The sequence below is a fragment of the Pristiophorus japonicus genome, chromosome 1 (assembly GCF_044704955.1).
Source record: "Pristiophorus japonicus isolate sPriJap1 chromosome 1, sPriJap1.hap1, whole genome shotgun sequence".
Taxonomy (NCBI): Eukaryota; Metazoa; Chordata; class Chondrichthyes; family Pristiophoridae; genus Pristiophorus; species Pristiophorus japonicus.
In genome coordinates, this window is record NC_091977.1 from 251,367,117 (window position 1) to 251,384,388 (window position 17,272).

The 17,272-nt window shown below is 44.8% G+C and overlaps 1 pseudogene; it reads right to left on the reverse strand.

The window, feature by feature from the left end:
* The window catches only part of LOC139262592 (zinc finger protein 229-like), a 103,358-nt pseudogene that overhangs the window by 83,387 nt on the left and 2,699 nt on the right, over positions 1 to 17,272 (reverse strand).

Below are 17,272 nucleotides of genomic sequence, written 5' to 3' on the forward strand. Positions count from 1 at the left end.
CATCCTTGTTCGAGGGTCCGCCTATGATTATGATGAGTCCTGTGTTACAGCTTCGCCAGGTTGGCATCTCATTTTTAGGTACGCCTGGTGCTGCTCCTGGCATGCTCTTCTACATGCTTCATTGAATCAGGTTGGTCCCCTGGCTTGATGGTAATGGTAGAGTGAGGAATATGCTGGAACATGAGTTACAGATTGTGGTGGAATACAATTGTGCTACTGCTGATGGCCCACAGCACCTCATGGATGCCCAGTTTTGAGTTGCAAGATCTGTTCTCAATCTAGCCCATTTAGCACGGTGATAGTGCCACACAACATGATGGATGGTGTCCTCCGTGTGAAGATGGGACTTTGTCTCCACGATGACTGTGCGATGATCACTGCTACCAATGCTGTCATGGACAGATGGATCTGTAACAGGTATATTGGTGAGGTCAAGTAGGTTTTTCTCTCGTGTTGGTTCTCTCACCTCCTGCTGCAGGCCCAGTCTTGCAGCTATGTTCTTCAGGACTCGGCCAGCTCAGTCAGTAGTGGTGCTAACGAACCACTCTTGATGATGGACATTGAAGTTCTCCACCCAGAGTACACTGCTACTCTCAGTGCTTCTTCCAAGTGGTGTTCAACATGGAGGAGTACTGATTCATCAGCTGAGGCAGGGTGGTAGGTAGTAATCAGCAGGAGGTTTCCTTGCTCATGCTTGATCTGAACTCATGAGACTTCATGGGGTCTGAAGTGAATGTTGAAGACTCCCAGGGCCACTCCCTCCAGACTGTATACCACTGTGCCACCTCTGGTGGGTCTGTTCTGCTGGTGAGACAGGACATACCCAGGGATGGTGATGGATAATTCTGGGACATTGGCTGAAAGGTATGATTCTGTGAGTATGACTATGTCAGGCTGTTGCATAACTATTCTATGGGACAGCTCTCCCAATTTTGGAACAAGTCCCCAGATGTTAGTGAGGAGGACTTTGCAGGGTCGATTGGGCTGGGTGTGCCATTGTCATGTCCGTAGCCGGTGCTGAGGTTGATGCCGGGTGGTCTGTCCAGTTTTATTCTTATTATTTTTCATAGCGGTTGTGTACAACTGAGTGGCTTGCTAGGTCATTTCAGAGGGTGGTTAAGAGCAAACCACATTGCTGTGGGTCTGGAATCACATATTGGCTAGAACGGGTAAGAACAGCAGATTTCCTTCCACCTTTGATAGAGTGGATACAGAGATATTTTTCTACTTGTGGTGAAGAGCATAACTAGAGGCCATCAATATAAGATAGTCACCAAGAAATCCAAAAGGAAATTCAGAAGAAAATTCTTAACTCAGAGTGGTGAGAATGTGGAACTCACTACCGCGGGGAATGTTTAAAGTGAATTGTATAGATGCATTTAAGGGGAGGCTAGATAAGCATATGAGGGAGAATGGAACAGAGGGTTATGCAGATAGATTTAGATGAGGAAAGACGGGATTGGCTCTAATGGACTGGTTGGGCCAAATGGCCTGTTTCTGTGCCGTATATCCTATGTAATCCATGCTAGTATATTACCCCCAATCCCATGAGCCCTAATTTTGTTTAATAATCTCTTATATAGCACCTTATCAAATGCCTTCTGTAAATCCAAATAAACCACATCCACTGGTTCCCCCTTCTCTACTCTGCTAGTTGCAACCTCAAAAAACTCTGAGATTTGTGAAACATAATTTCCCTTTCATAAATCCGTGTTGACTCTGCCCAATCCTATTATTATTATTTTCTAAGTGCCCTGTAAACACGTCCTTAATAGTAGATACTAGCATTTTCACTACTACTGATGTCAGGCTAACTGGTCTGTAGTTCCCCATTTTCTCTTTCCCAGCTTCAGAAAGGTGGAATGTTAATCTTGCACATTGTGTGACATGCTGAGCACCCGGCCAACATTTTATCAGCACACCTTCTTCCAAATAGTGTTTTCAATTTTTGTTCTGAAACCATTGTTTTATGATAGATTCCAGTCCCCGCAGGGGTCTGGGTTCCCATTCCCAGTCAGTGTAGAACCGAACCCAGCCAGAATGAGCACCTTCAGGGGAAGAGAGAGAGGGGAAGCAGTGAGCGTAGAACTGAACCCAACCAGAGTCAGCACCTTCAGGGGAGGTGAGAGAGAGAGGAATCATTGAATGTAGAACTGAATCCAGCCAGAGTCAGTACTTTCAGGGGAGGAGAGGGAGGGGAACTGGTGAGTATAGAATGGAACCCAGCCAGAGTCAGCACCTGCAGGGGAGGGAGAGGGAGGGGAACCAGTGAGTGTAGAACTGAACCCAGCCAGAGTCAGCACCTTCAGGGGAGGAGAGAACATAAGAAATAGGAGCAAGTGTAGGCCATTTGGCCCCTCGAGCCTGCTCTGCCATTCAATAAAATCATGGCTGATCTGATCTTGGGCTCAGCTCCATTTCCCTGCCCGCTTCCCATAACCCTTCACTCTCTTATCACTCAAAAATATGTCTATCTCCACCTTAAATATATTCAATGACCCAGACTCCACTGCTTTCTGGGGCAGAGAATTCCACAGATTTACAAAACTCTGAGAGAAGAAATTGCTCCTCATCTCAGTTTTAAATGGGCGACCCCTTATTCTGAAACTATGCCCCCTAGTTCTAGATTCCCCCACAAGGGGAAACATCCTCTCTGCATCGACCTTGTTGAGCCCCCTCAGTATCTTATATGTTTTAATAAGATCACCTCTCATTCTTCTAAACTCCAATGAGTACAGGCCCAACCTGCTCAAGGGGTCAGAGGGTCCAGTAAGAAGGAGGAACTGAGGGAAATCCTTATTAGTCGGGAAATTGTGTTGGGGAAATTGATGGGATTGAAGGCCGATAAATCCCCAGGGCCTGATGGACTGCATCCCAGAGTATTTAAAGAGGTGGCCTTGGAAATAGCGGATGCATTGACAGTCATTTTCCAACATTCCATAGACTCTGGATCAGTTCCTATCGAGTGGAGGGTAGCCAATGTTACCCCACTTTTTAAAAAAGGAGGAAGAGAAAAAACAGGGAATTATAGACCGGTCAGCCTGACATCAGTAGTGGGTAAGATAATGGAATCAATTATTAAGGATGTCATAGAAGCGCATTTGGAAAGAGGTGACATGATAAGTCCAAGTCAGCATGGATTTGTGAAAGGGAAATCATGCTTGACAAATCTTCTGGAATTTTTTGAGAATGTTTCCAGTAGAGTGGACAAGGGAGAACCAGTTGATGTGGTATATTTGGATTTTCAGAAGGCTTTCGACAAGGTCCCACACAAGAGATTAATGTGCAAAGTTAAAGCACATGGGATTGGGGGTAGTGTGCTGACATGGATTGAGAACTGGTTGTTAGACAGGAAGCAAAGAGTAGGAGTAAATGGGTACTTTTCAGAATGGCAGGCAATGACTAGTGGGGTATCGCAAGGTTCTGTGCTGGGGCCCCAGCTGTTTACATTGTACATTAATGATTTAGACGAGAGGATTAAATGTAGTATCTCCAAATTTGCGGATGATACTAAGTTGGGTGGCAGTGTGAGCTGCGAGGAGGATGCTATGAGGCTGCAGAGTGACTTGGATAGTTAGGTGAGTGGGCAAATGCATGGCAGATGAAGTATAATGTGGATAAATGTGAGGTTATCCACTTTGGTGGTAAAAACAGAGAGACAGATTAGGAAAAGGGGAGATGCAACGAGACCTGGGTGTCATGGTACATCAGTCATTGAAGGTTGGCATGCAGGTACAGCAGGCGGTTAAGAAAGCAAATGGCATGTTGGCCTTCATAGCGAGGGGATTTGAGTACAGGAGCAGGGAGGTGTTGCTACAGTTGTACAGGGCCTTGGTGAGGCCACACCTGGAGTATTGTGTACAGTTTTGGTCTCCTAACTTGAGGAAGGACATTCTTGCTATTGAGGGAGTGCAGCGAAGGTTCACCAGACTGATTCCCGGGATGGCGGGACTGACATATCAAGAAAGACTGGATCAACTGGGCTTGTATTCACTGGAGTTCAGAAGAATGAGAGGAGATTTCATAGAAACGTTTAAAATTCTGATGGGTTTAGACAGGTTAGATGCAGGAAAAATTTTCCCAATGTTGGGGAAGTCCAGAACCAGGGGTCACAGTCTAAGGATAAGGGGTAAGCCATTTAGGACCGAGATGAGGAGAAACTTCTTCACCCAGAGAGTGGTGAGCCTGTGGAATTCTCTACCACAGAAAGTTGTTGAGGCCAATTCACTAAATATATTCAAAAAGGAGTTAGATGTAGTCCTTACTACTAGGGGGATCAAGGGGTGTGGTGAGAAAGCAGGAATGGGGTACTGAAGTTGCATGTTCAGCCATGAATTCATTGAATGGCGGTGCAGGCTCGAAGGGCCGAATGGCCTACTCCTGTACCTATTTTCTATGTTTCCATGTCTATGTTTCTTCAAAAGTTAACCCCTTCACTTCAGGAATCAACTTAATGAATCTTTTCTGAACTGTGTCCAATGCAAGTATATCCTTCTGTAAGAGAAGACCAAAACTGTACGCAGTACTCTCGATGTGGCCTCACCAATACCCTGTTCAGTTGTAGCAGGACTTCTCTGCTTTTATACTCTATCCCTCCTGCAATCAAGGCCAATATTCCATTTGCCTTCCTGATTACTTGCTGTATCTGCATACTAACTTTTTGTGTTTAATGCACAAGGACCCCCAGATGCCTCTGTACTGCAGCAATTTGTAAGTTCTCTCCATTTAAATAAGAATTAGCTTTTTTATTTTTACTGCCAAAGTGAATAACCTCACACTTTCCCACATTATACTCCATCTGCCAAATGTTTGCCCACTCACTTTGCCTGTCTATATCCCTTTGCAGATTTTTTTCTGTGCTGCTCATAACTTGCTTTCCCACCCATTTTTGTGTCATCAGCAACTTGGCGACATTACACTTAGTTCCTTCATCCAAGACATTAATATAGATTGCAAATAGTTGAAGCCCCAGCACCGAGGGAGGGGAACCAATGAGTGTAGAACTGAACCCAGCCAGAGTTGTTGGCGGAAATTGGGAGTTGAGGACAGACAGTCTTGAGACGTGTGATGTGTTTGGATTTCAGCACGAGGAGAGTGTGTGTGGGACAGGGATTTACAGCTTTGGAGGAACAAGAGAAGAAAAAATGTTCCATGGGAACTAGAATTGTCTGTTTTGAATTTCTGACCTGTACTTAGTGATGAGTTTTGTAATCTCCTTTTACAGTGTATTAGAAGGGGAGATTTGCAGACGGGAAACTCAAATCAAACATCACTTCAAGATCTGATGGAGTTTCTCGATTATTCAGGACCTTAATTGCATCGGCCTTTGTATGTGGAAGGAGAATTGTTTGTTTGTTGTATCTATGGGAAAAGATTTCAAACATCAATGTGACTGGAAAAGCACCGACACACACACACATGTTCCAGTGCACTGCCTGTGAAAAGAGCTGTAACCAGTTACACAGCTTGAAAAAACATCTCACCATTGACAGCAGGGAGAAACCACACACAAGTTCTTTGTGTGGACGAGTCTTCAACTGATCGTCCAATCTCGAGATACACAAGGACACCCGCACCACGGAGAAACCGTGGAAATATGGGGACTGTGGGAAGGGATTTAATTACCCATCCCAGCTGGAAATTCATCAATGTATTCACACTGGGGATTAGCCGTTAATCTGCTCTGAGTGTGGGAAGGGCTTCACTTGTTCATCCAACCTGCTGATACATCAGCGAGTTCACATTGGGGAGAGGCCGTTCATCTGCTCCGTGTGTGGAAAGGGATTCATTTAATCACCCGGCCTGCTGAGACACCAGCAAGCTCACAAATGACTGCAGTGTTTGGATTCTACTGTTATTGCTGCTGTAGATCCCAACTCTAAGAACATCTAGAATCTGTTGTAAATATCTTCCAAATCACATCCTGACCGCATCATCTCCATTCTGACAGTTGGGGTTTGTTTCTGCTGATGGTAATAACCCCTATAGCTGGGCTGGAGTTTAACATTTTGATATTTCAAATAATAGTCTGTCGCTATTTAATGCCTCCAAGATAAGAGAGTAATTGATGTCCTGTTACCGACTGCCCATTTTTGGGCCTTTCTACTTTCTAACTCTACATTATTTCAGGTTTCATACCTTCGGTTATTCTCCTGGACAAGTCCCAGCTCCCCATACCTTCCAGAATGCCTCTCCTAGCCTTGGTATCCAGGGAAGGTCTCGGTAACATGCCCGGGATCACTAAACACAAAATCCAGAGCTATATTCACAGGAGAAAGTCTGTTATCTAACTCCTCGAGTGGACAGAATAGAGAAAGATCCCAACTCTAAGAACATCTAGAATCTGTTGTAAATATCGTCCAAATCCTGACTGATACAATCTGTCAGTTCCCTTTCAATTGAAGTGAATGGAAGATGAGAGGAGTGTTGGCATATGGAACTTGGATATTTTTATCATAGAATGGTTAGATCAGAAATATTATGTTAGGATAAGGAAAGTCTAGAGACTAATGGTTTGTGCTTGCCACAGGAATGCCACCGTGTTTTTACATGCTTCTAATGTTGTTGATGTATGCTGAAGAAAATGCAGACTTGTGTCTCTGGACTATGCAGTAGCCAGAGGTGACCATATTATTCAATGCCAGCTCCAGTTTGATAAGAGGCTGATGGCATAGCAAGAAATCCAGCAGTTATCTCCAGACATCGAATGTCGCAGCATGCTGACAAAATTGCACTTAAGACTTTAATGTATTGGGTTAAATTATTGGGATCGATTGTTATAGAATTGAAGTGTTATACAATGGAAAAGTAGTGAAATGATGCTAAATTTGTATCGAACCTTGGTTAGACCACACTTGGGAGTACTGCGTACAATTCTGGTCACCATATTATCAAAAGGATATAGAAGCACTGGAGAGGTGCAGAGAAGATTTACAAGGATGATACCAGAAATACAAGGGTATATATATACGGAAAGGATGGGCAGGTCTCTTTTCTCGAAAAAAGGCTAAGTGGTGATCCAGTAGCGGTCTTTAAAATTATGAATGGTTTTGATAGACTAGATGCAGAGAGAGAGTTTCCACTTGTGGGGAAGAACAAAACTAGAGAGCATCAATATAAGATAGTTACCAAGAAATCAAATAGGGAATTCAGAAGAAACTTCCTTACCCAGAGAGTGGTGAGAATGTGGAACTCGCTACCACAGGGAGTGGTTGAAGTGAATAATATAGATGGATTTATGGGGAGGTTAGAAAAGCATATGAGGGAGAAGGGAATAGAGGGTTATGCTGATGGAGTTAAATGAGGAAAGACAGGAGGAGACTCGAGTGGAACATAAATGCTGGCATGGACTGGTTGGGCCGAATGGCCTGTTTCTGTGCCATATATCTGATGTAATCCTGTTGTCCCAGACACACTGCTTAAAGTGGAAGATAAATGACTTGCATCCAAACGCAATTGTTACTTTTGTCTTCTCTGTAAAATCACAGTCTGGGCATAATATGTGAAATTAGAATTGATTATACAAAATGCTAAGAGTTGCTGTTCAAGTACATAGGAAGGGAAATTTAGCTGATTAATTTTGAAAGGTCCAGTCTATGCGGTTCTGTCCAAACTATGTATTCAGAAAGAAGTTTTTGGGGGTGATTGTTGTGTTAAAGGTAATTAATATTCTTCATCTTGCAGACTGAATTGTTCTCTGGCATATTTTGGGGAATAAAACAAGAGGTTCGTTTACATAAAATTAAACAAAATGGGTTGAAACTTGGATCAAGTGGGAATGTTTGATTTATGATATTGTGTTAGACAGTAAAGTTCCTCCGGGGCTCATGAATGAAATGGTGAATACTGTATAAAATTTAATGAGAGGAAGTGAGTGAGGATATAAGATGAAAACAGGAAAATTACACCACCAGATGGGAATTTTTCTAAATTATTGTTCTTGGGTGAATTGGCATAAATCACCTAGGTGGAATCTGGTATTAATGTAAATTCTTGTGAAAGACGGAACTGTAGTACATTGAAGAGCTTTCTCTTCGAGATGTTTGTGTACATTGCCTATACTGAACAATAAGAAAACTGAATTTGATAGCCTGGCCACTACCTGAGACAGTGCGACCATGCAGACAGAGATGAGCAAAGATCTCCAGACACCCCACGATCTTTTGATAAGGTCACCTGAAAGCCCAAGAATGGCTTGGATCAGATGTCACGTGTGGTATGATATTGTGCGTGTGTGTGCGTGTGTGTAAACAAACGAGTCTCAGACATAAGAAGAACATAAGAAATAGGAGCAGGAGAAGGTCATACAGCCCCTCGAGCCTCCCCTACCATTCAGTAAGATCATGGCTGATCTTTGACCTCAACTCACTTTCCATGGATTCCACTGGTGTCCAAAAAATCTATCTATCTCAGCCTTGAATACACTCAATGACTGAGCTTCCACAGCCCTCAGGGGTAGATAATTCCAAAGATTCACAATCCTCTGAGTGAAGAAATTCTCCTTATCGCAGTCGTAAAAGGCTGACCCCTTATTCTGAGACTGTGCCCCCTTGTTCTAGACTCTCCAGCCAGGGGAAACATCCTCTCTGCATCTACTCTGTCAATCACCCTCAGAATCTTACATGTTTCAATGAGATCACCTTTCATTCTTCTAAACTCCAGAGAGTATAGGCCTGATCTACTCAATCTCTCCTCATAGGACAACCTTTCATCCCAGGGATCAATCTAGTGAATCTTTGTTGCCCCGTCGCTAAGGCAAGTATATCCTTCCCAATCGCAAAGTTTGAGGTCATCAATGGCAGAATGAGTGTTCTGAGGAATGGACACTCTGTGGTATTAAGCACTCCAAACTCAGGTATTACACAGCTCATTGAAGTGTAGAGTTCCCCTCCATATAATGCCTCAACAGCTCTCAAAAGAACACCAGCATCACTTACTGCACATAAATCAATCTAGTTTAATAGCCTACACTACTCAGAATTACCCATTTAGTGTTGAATTAGTGCCAGTTTTGTCCTATGGACTTATGCCCATTGGGAACTGTATTATGACTGATCAAACTCATTTTACTTATGACCTTTAGCAGCTATCAGAGAAGACACACTCATTCCATCTGTCGGGATGGATTTCAACCCACACTGCCTCAATTAAAGAAGTGTTCGAGCAAACTGTGCCACTCAATCGCTATAATGATCATGAGCCCTACAATAGGTGAAAGATAGAAAATACAATTATCGTAGACTTTAAGAACGACACCACAATGCATAGCTCATAAATAGATCTGCATGCAAGCATAAAACGTTCTTTAATTAATGCTTTCACAGCTCAGCTTACTGAATATAGTGGAACAGCACATCAGTCATCTTCTGTAGAAGCAATGTCTTATCGAAGGATTTTGCATAAACAAGTGTTTACAATTGGGTACAACTCTATTGTGACAGATGAGTTACAGATAGAGGAAATTGGTCTTTTTTTATAAAATAAATTTATTTACTCAGAAATTAGTGAGAATGTGAAACTGGCTACCACACGGAATGGTTGAGGTGAATAGCAAAGATGTATTTAAGGGGAAGCTAGATAAACCCACAAGGGAGAAAGGAATTGAAGGATATGCTGACAAGGTGAGAAGTATGGTGGGAGGAGGCTTGTGTGACTGGCATAGACCAGTTGGACTGAATAGCCTATTCCTCTGCTGTAGATTCGATGCATCTCTATGTAATTATGCACAGTGCAAGCGACAGACTTTCAACTTGTTGCGGTGTAAGGTTGCAAGTCAGCTGAAAACCACCCAATTTTCAATTGTATTGATTTCAATATAAATGAAAGCTGGATGGTTTCTCTAACACTTGGCTGACTTACAACACTAGCTTTACGCCTGGGTAGCAAGTTGAAAATCTACCCCGATGTATCAGATTTATTTGTGCATTTACCAGAATTGAACAATATGTTCTGATTTTCTCCACTAATTTGATGGTAATGTGGTGCCACAGGGCTGCGATGCACAAGCACCGAATGCCATTTGTGGATGTTTAGCTGCTCAACCAGTGGTCCTTAATGGGCTTGCTAGAGGCCGCTCAAAAAAAGGCCACAAAACTTCCAAACGTTTGTTTTTGTGGCGTAGGAAGGAGTAAATGTGCTCCTCCTGGTTCCACAAAACATATGCGGACCACTGCTGGCTCTCTCCATCCTATCCCCATTGTTTCCCGCCCCTGTTCTCAATCCTGGGCCTCTGTTCTCAATCCTGGGCCTCAGCATGGCCGAAAACCCTTAAAGCTCCGACAGGCTAGTGGAGGAGCCTGATTGGCACCTGATTTATTGAGGCACAAGGATGAATGTAGTCCAGTCCTCACGGAACTTGGGTCCCATTGAGTTCAGTTTCTAAAATACTAAAGTGGGATTTGAACATCACTTCTGGGTTGCTGTAAAGTAGATATCAATGATTTATATGCACAGTTCTATTTTTAAATCAAAAGCTCATCAGTTGAATACTCAGTTAATGCCGTGGGCAAAAGTAAAGGCGTGTGGTACAATGCGATAAGATCAATCCAAGCCATGCATTACTCCAAGACTAGTCAGAAAGAAAAGAACTTGCATTTATATAGCGCTTTATACGATCTCAGGACGTCCCAAAGCACTTTACAGCCAATGATGTACTTTTGAAGTGTAGTCACTTGTAATGTGGGAAAGCAGCAGCCAATTTGCACACAGCAAGTTCCCACAAACAGCAATGAGAATGACCAGATAATCTGTTTTCGTGATGTTGATTGAGGGATATATATCGGCCAGGACATGGTTGAGAATTCTTATTCTGCCATGGGATCTTTCACATCCACCAGAGAGACCAGACCTTGTTTTAACAGCTTATTTGAAAGAAAGTGCAGCACCCCGTCAGTACTTCACTGGGATAAGTACTAGATAACATGCTCAGTTATTGACAACAGCACAATATGAAATGGCTACTGTGGCTCAGGAAAGTAAGACAACTTTTTAAATCATCAGGGCCATCGCACATTCTCCATAGAGAAACTGACTTTGAAATAATCAGGATAGAGTTAAACACATTGCTACCTGTCAGAGGCATTAAAATCAAAAGTAAAGACAATGCTAATCAAATTAGGATTTCCTTACAGCTAGAATGGTCATCAGTTTCAAGGCCCCCACCAAGCACTGAACAAAAAGCTAGTAGGGTCAAAACAAAAAAAATCAGGCTGTCTCTGTCTGGCCAAGGTGGCCATGGCTGTATACAAATCAGCTACAAGCTGAAGGTGGGAGACAAGGAGGCCATACCTTACAGGTGCCATAACAAAACATGGATCCAAGTGAGAGGTGACCTCCATGAGGAAGCAGAGGACCTCAAAAGGGTTAGGTTTGGAATCAGTGATAAACCGAGGTATAGCCTCTCAAAAGCATAATTTCGGTGGTTATAGAGAAAGGGCCCTAAATCAGGCTCCTTGTGAAGATTGGGGGTCCCATATGTGGGACACTAGGAAGACTCCCCTGAACCAGGTGGGATGGGACACACCTTGATCCCAAATACTAAATTGGTCGTGGAATTAATAGGGTTCAGTTAAAGAGTTGGTATCACAGCAGGCCAATGAGTAATTCAAGAATATTGTAAAATACTTCAATACAAACTTAAAAGGTAATGATAGCAGGCTATTTTAAAGTAAGAAATGCTTAATGTTGATAAGTATTGATCTGCCAAGTACAAATGCTGATGGTGATTGAAGAAGGATTTTAAAATCCCTCTATGGGGCCCAAGTTTCCACACGCGCCTAGAATGGCGCAGTCCCGACCTGGACGCCCGTTTCTCGCGCCACAAAGTGCGCCTAAAAAAATCCTCCGTATTCTCCAGCTCCTTCAGGTCCTCTGGCCCTCGGCGCAGCCAGCACGAGCTGTGGGGGGGGCGGAGCCAGGTCCCTGCGCTGAAAACAGTGCCGGGACCTCTGCACATGCGCGCTACAGTGGGCACGCAAGTGCAGTAGCTCCAGGCGCCAAACTGTGTGGGAGGGGCCCGAAGCACGCAGAACCTAGCCCTGGCTGAATGGCCTCACTGGGGCTGTGTGAATAAGGCTCTTCCCACGGCCAGCTCCTGCTCTCCCCCCCCCCGACCAGACCCGACAACCGCTCCCCGCCCCCCCCCCCCGCCTCCGGACCAGACCTGACACCCGCTCCCCCCGCCTCCGGACCAGACCAGACCCGACACCCACTCCCCGCCCCCCCCTGCCTCCAGACCAGACCCTACACCCGCTCCCCCCCGCCCGACTGGACCCGACCCGACCCGCGCTCCTGTTCCCGCTCCCCGCCTCCCCGTCTGGACCCGACCCGACCCGCGCTCCTGTTCCCGCTCTGCTCCCCCCCACCCCCGACTGGACCCGACCCGACCCGCGCTCCTGTTCCCGCTCCCCGCCTCCCCGTCTGGACCCGACCCGACCCGCGCTCCTGTTCCCGCTCTGCTCCCCCCCACCCCCGACTGGACCCGACCCGACCCGCGCTCCTGTTCCCGCTCCCCGCCTGGACCCGACCCGACCCGCGCTCCTGTTCCCGCTCCCCGCCTGGACCCGACCCGACCCGCGCTCCTGTTCCCGCTCTGCTCCCCCCCACCCCCGACTGGACCCGACCCGACCCGCGCTCCTGTTCCCGCTCCCCGCCTGGACCCGACCCGACCCGCGCTCCTGTTCCCGCTCTGCTCCCCCCCACCCCCGACTGGACCCGACCCGACCCGCGCTCCTGTTCCCGCTCCCCGCCTCCCCGACTGGACCCGACCCGCCCCGCGCTCCTGTTCCCGCTCTACCACCCCCCACCCCTGACTGGACCCGACCCGACCCGCGCTCCTGTTCCCGCTCCCCGCCTCCCCGACTGACCCGACCCAACCCGCGCTCCTGTTCCCGCTCCCCGCCTCCCCGACTGGACCCAACCCGACCTGCGCTCCTGTTCCCACTACCCGACTGGAACCGACCCGCGCTCCTGTTCCCGCTCTGCCCCCCCCACCCCCGACTGGACCCGACCCGATCCGCGCTCCTGTTCCCGCTCCCCGCCTCCCCGACTGGACCCGACCCGTGCTCCTGTTCCCGCTCCCCGCCCCCCCCCGACTGGACCCGACCCGACCCGCGCTCTCTTGGCCCAAGTTTTAGGTAATAAACGGTGTACATTTTACTCTCAACAGACTGTGTGTGTGAGTCAGATTATTTGATCTCAAATTCGTCCACAACAGTGATCATATGTGGGACTAAAAACAAGACAACCCATCTCACAAAACGAACTGTACCTGTCCGAGCCAGCAAAAGAACCCAAATGTTCATGGACTCGAAGTAATTGAATCAGGAAATGTATTATATAACAATATGTGTTTTGAAATTGTTAATTGAAATCGAAAGTGTTAAACATGAGCTTGAATCTGTCAACTAGATTATGTGAAGGGATATATTCACAATTAATAGACAATATGGTAAGAGAATTAGTAAAGGATGTGTTAGTAAAGCTTCAGGGATTCTGGTCATTGCATCATGCTGTGTAAAGGACATAAAAAATATATGAAAAGGGAAGGCAGGGGCACTAAGGAAGTCAGGATTATTAAAGACAAAGGATATAAATCACTTTGCCAAGAGGTAACATAACTGCTAAAAAACAAAAAAAGTGGGACATGTTGGCATATGAACCTTGGTTAATTAAGCTTCAGAAAGGGGTTCATGTTTAATACATTCGATAGAGGGAAAAATGTGATTTGTATCATTAGAGAGAGAGAGGTTTCACTTAGTAACAGCTGGTGTATTGTGACCAACCTACCATCGATATTCATAATTGAATGTTTGGATTATATTAGGATAAGGAAAGTCCAGAACAAGTGGTTTATGCTCACCGTAGCAAGGTCACGATGTGTGTTGTTGATATAGACTTGTGTCTCTGGACTATGCAGTAGCCAGAGATGACCATATTAGGCAATGCTGCTCCAGCTTGATGAGAAAATAGTGTATAAATGTAAGCGTTTTCCTTTGTTGGTAGCACGGAGATACCCATGCCTCGGTCCACGTGCTCCATCTGTGACTATACTCCGCTTGTAAATTGCTTTTTATGCTGAAGTTAAAGAATAAAATTATTATAAACAGAAGACGGAATTCATTACTACTCAAGTGAACAAACAGACATTCATTTTAAGTCAACCCTTGTTTTTTTTTTAATCTTTGTAACTTCAAAACTTCCTCAGGAGTTAAAAATCTGTTAACAGCAGAAATCATTAATAAAGCTATCATTATTATCCTTGAATAAAACATAGTTTAGTTAACATCAATAATTCCAATTTAATTTGGACCAATATTTTATTAACTAAACACAATACAGAGCAGATAAAATAAAACAAAATAGCATATGCTTGCAGAAGACAATACATGATGCCAGCATTACCTTTAGGTGCTTTTCCAAATGACTGCAAAAATACTGAATATAACTGGAATGAAACCAAATCAGTGGCAGGGAGCAACTTCCCATATTCCTTGTCCCGAGCACACTCTTGTCAGGTTAGCCATGCTTAACAAACCGATCGCACAACTACTGGTAGGAGATTAGTCCTACACCTCCAGAGATTCTCCTTCCTGGATCGATAGCCTGGCCGAGAAAAATTAGTTGGCCACGGATCTTAGGACCCCAGTTCCACTGAACAAAATGTTTATAATTACTATCGGTCAAGTCGTCCTTCCGCAGTCGCCAATTTGTGGAGTTCCTGGGTCTGTGCCAATCAGCCCTTTCACTCCGAAGTTCCAAAAGATTTGACTTGACCCATATTGGTGACAGTAATTATAATTTATTCGGTGACAGTGAGACTCTCTGTATTACAGTATCAGAGCAGTAGTTAAACAAGGCGCAATCAAGGTTTCTATTATCCGTTGGGCACTGGGTGGAAGACACAATCTCCACAGGTCAACCCCCCCATCAGACCTGGTCTCCAGGTTTGATGTGTATGGGTCCGGTGTGATGTGTATGGGTCCTCCATCAACCCAAAATCCTCCTCACCGTGTCTGGTGGATGTTCCCAAGCTTCTTGCTGAATGCCTTTACAACCTAAGTGTTTGAGAGACCCCTTTCTATACTTCTTCCCAGCTAAACCTATGGGGAGCAGTTATCCCCGAAACCCCCCTGTCCAATTTCAGAGATGCCACGTACTTAATGACCTAATCATCCTGTCTGCCCCTGTCGGGTCCTCATGACACCCTGACATCATCTGTTTTTGATCATCAAGACCCATATCTGGGTTAGTTACGGCAACACAAATGGACCATGTCTCCATATGCTGTCCTTGCCACTTGCCTATGTTTTTAATTCTGTGCAGATATAAGATTCCACACAGCGGCAGCCACATATGACCTTGATGGTTGTGTTCTCACAGACAAGTTGTCTGTTTTTTACTTTTAAAATCTTAGTTAATGGAGGCCCAACGCCTGCATCTAAAATCTAACCGCTTCTACCCAGGGCATATTACAGTGGTTTTAAAAACATGATTATAAGTTTAGCAATAACATAATGAAATATTTAAACTACAATTAATAATAGAATCAACTGATTTAATCCATGTTAGTTGGTTGGGAGACTCCATATCCAACCCCAGTCATCCCAACTTCTCTTTCATTCCTCACTTACCCCTAATCTCCAATCCCCTCTCATCTTCCATTCACTTCAATTGAAAGGAAAACAACAGATTTTATCAGTCAGGATTTGAAAGGAATTTACAACAGATTCTAGATGTTTATAGAGTTTGGATCTTTCTCTATTCTGCCCACTCGAGGAGTTAGATAACAGACTTTCTCCTGTGAATATAGAGCTGGACTATTGGGCCGTAATGTGTTTACTTGTTCATCTTGTTGATTCTTAACCATTGCCAATTATTTGATGTGATTTGTTTACTTGTGTGATCTGGCGACCTGGAGGGTCTGGAGCTGGCTTAAGGGGCTAATAGGATAGTAGCATTGCTACATCATCATCATAGACAGTCCCTCGGAATCGAAAAAGACTTGCTTCCACTCTTAAAATGAGTCCTTAGGTGGCTGAATAGTCGAAGTCACAGGTGGGACAGATAGTCATTGAGGAAAAGGGTGGGTGGGACTGGTTTGCCACACGCTCTTTCCGCTGCCTGCGCTTGATTTCTGCATGCTCTCGCCGATGAGATTCGAGGTGCTCAGCGCCCTCCCGGATGCACTTCCTCCACTTCGGGAGGTCTTTGGCCAGGGACTCCCAGATGTCAGTGGGGATGTTGCACTTTTTCAGGGAGGCTTTGAGGGTGTCCCTGTAGCATTTCCTCTGCCCATCTTTGGCTCGTTTGTCGTGAAGGAGTTCCGAGTAGAGCACTTGCTTTGGGAGTCTTAATGTGCTGATGTGATGAGAACCAGTGATTATTCCATCACGTGTAAGTCAGAAAGACCTTTTAATGGATGCTGTAGCTATGTTAGTAACAAGCCATTTTAATCGCAAGGCATGACGGGAAGCTTGGCCATTTATAAGCTAAAATTGTTAAAACCATAGGCTTCAGCAGTTTAGAACAAAGGACAATGGCACAGAAATTGCAGCTTCTCCGGGTCCTTAGGAAGTTTCTAGGGACCCGGGAAGGCATTGGAAATGCCGGTTTCCAGCGCGCAACGTGCATGTGCTGAAAACCGGCTTTTCCGATCTGTCAAGTTTCTGACTTGACAGATCCTCCGTATCTTGGGAGCGAGGACATTTGCCAGGGCAAGATTGCGGGATTTACGCATATCCTGTCCAGAAATGTCCTTAAAACTCTTGCGCCTGCATAGCCTACTTTTACAGGCATAAGAGTTTAAAAACACACAAAAATATAATTAAATTAAATTTAAAAAACACATTATTTTTAAAAACTCTGCCCACTACGTTACATTTATTTTTAACCATAATTAAAACTTTTTTAAAAATTGGCAATTTTTTCTTCTTAGATCAACTTTAAATTATGTAGTGTATTTATGTGAGATTTTAAAAAAAATGTTTTATGTAGTGTTTCTCATTCATAGTAATAGGAGTTTCTGATTTACGAAATTCCTATTACTATGAATGAGAAAATACTTTACCGTGATTGGGTGTCCAGGCCCATGTGACTCCTGCGGACGTCCCAACGTGAACGCGCTCCGTTGCGCAAGAAGAGGAGGCCTCGAGTCCGGGATCTCTGGCGGGCATTCGACCAAAAGGTAGGTGCGCATCTTTTCTCTTATTTTTAGTTGAACGCCCACTGGAAGAAGAAACGGGGATTTCTGGGCCATAAAGTTGAACTTGTGACT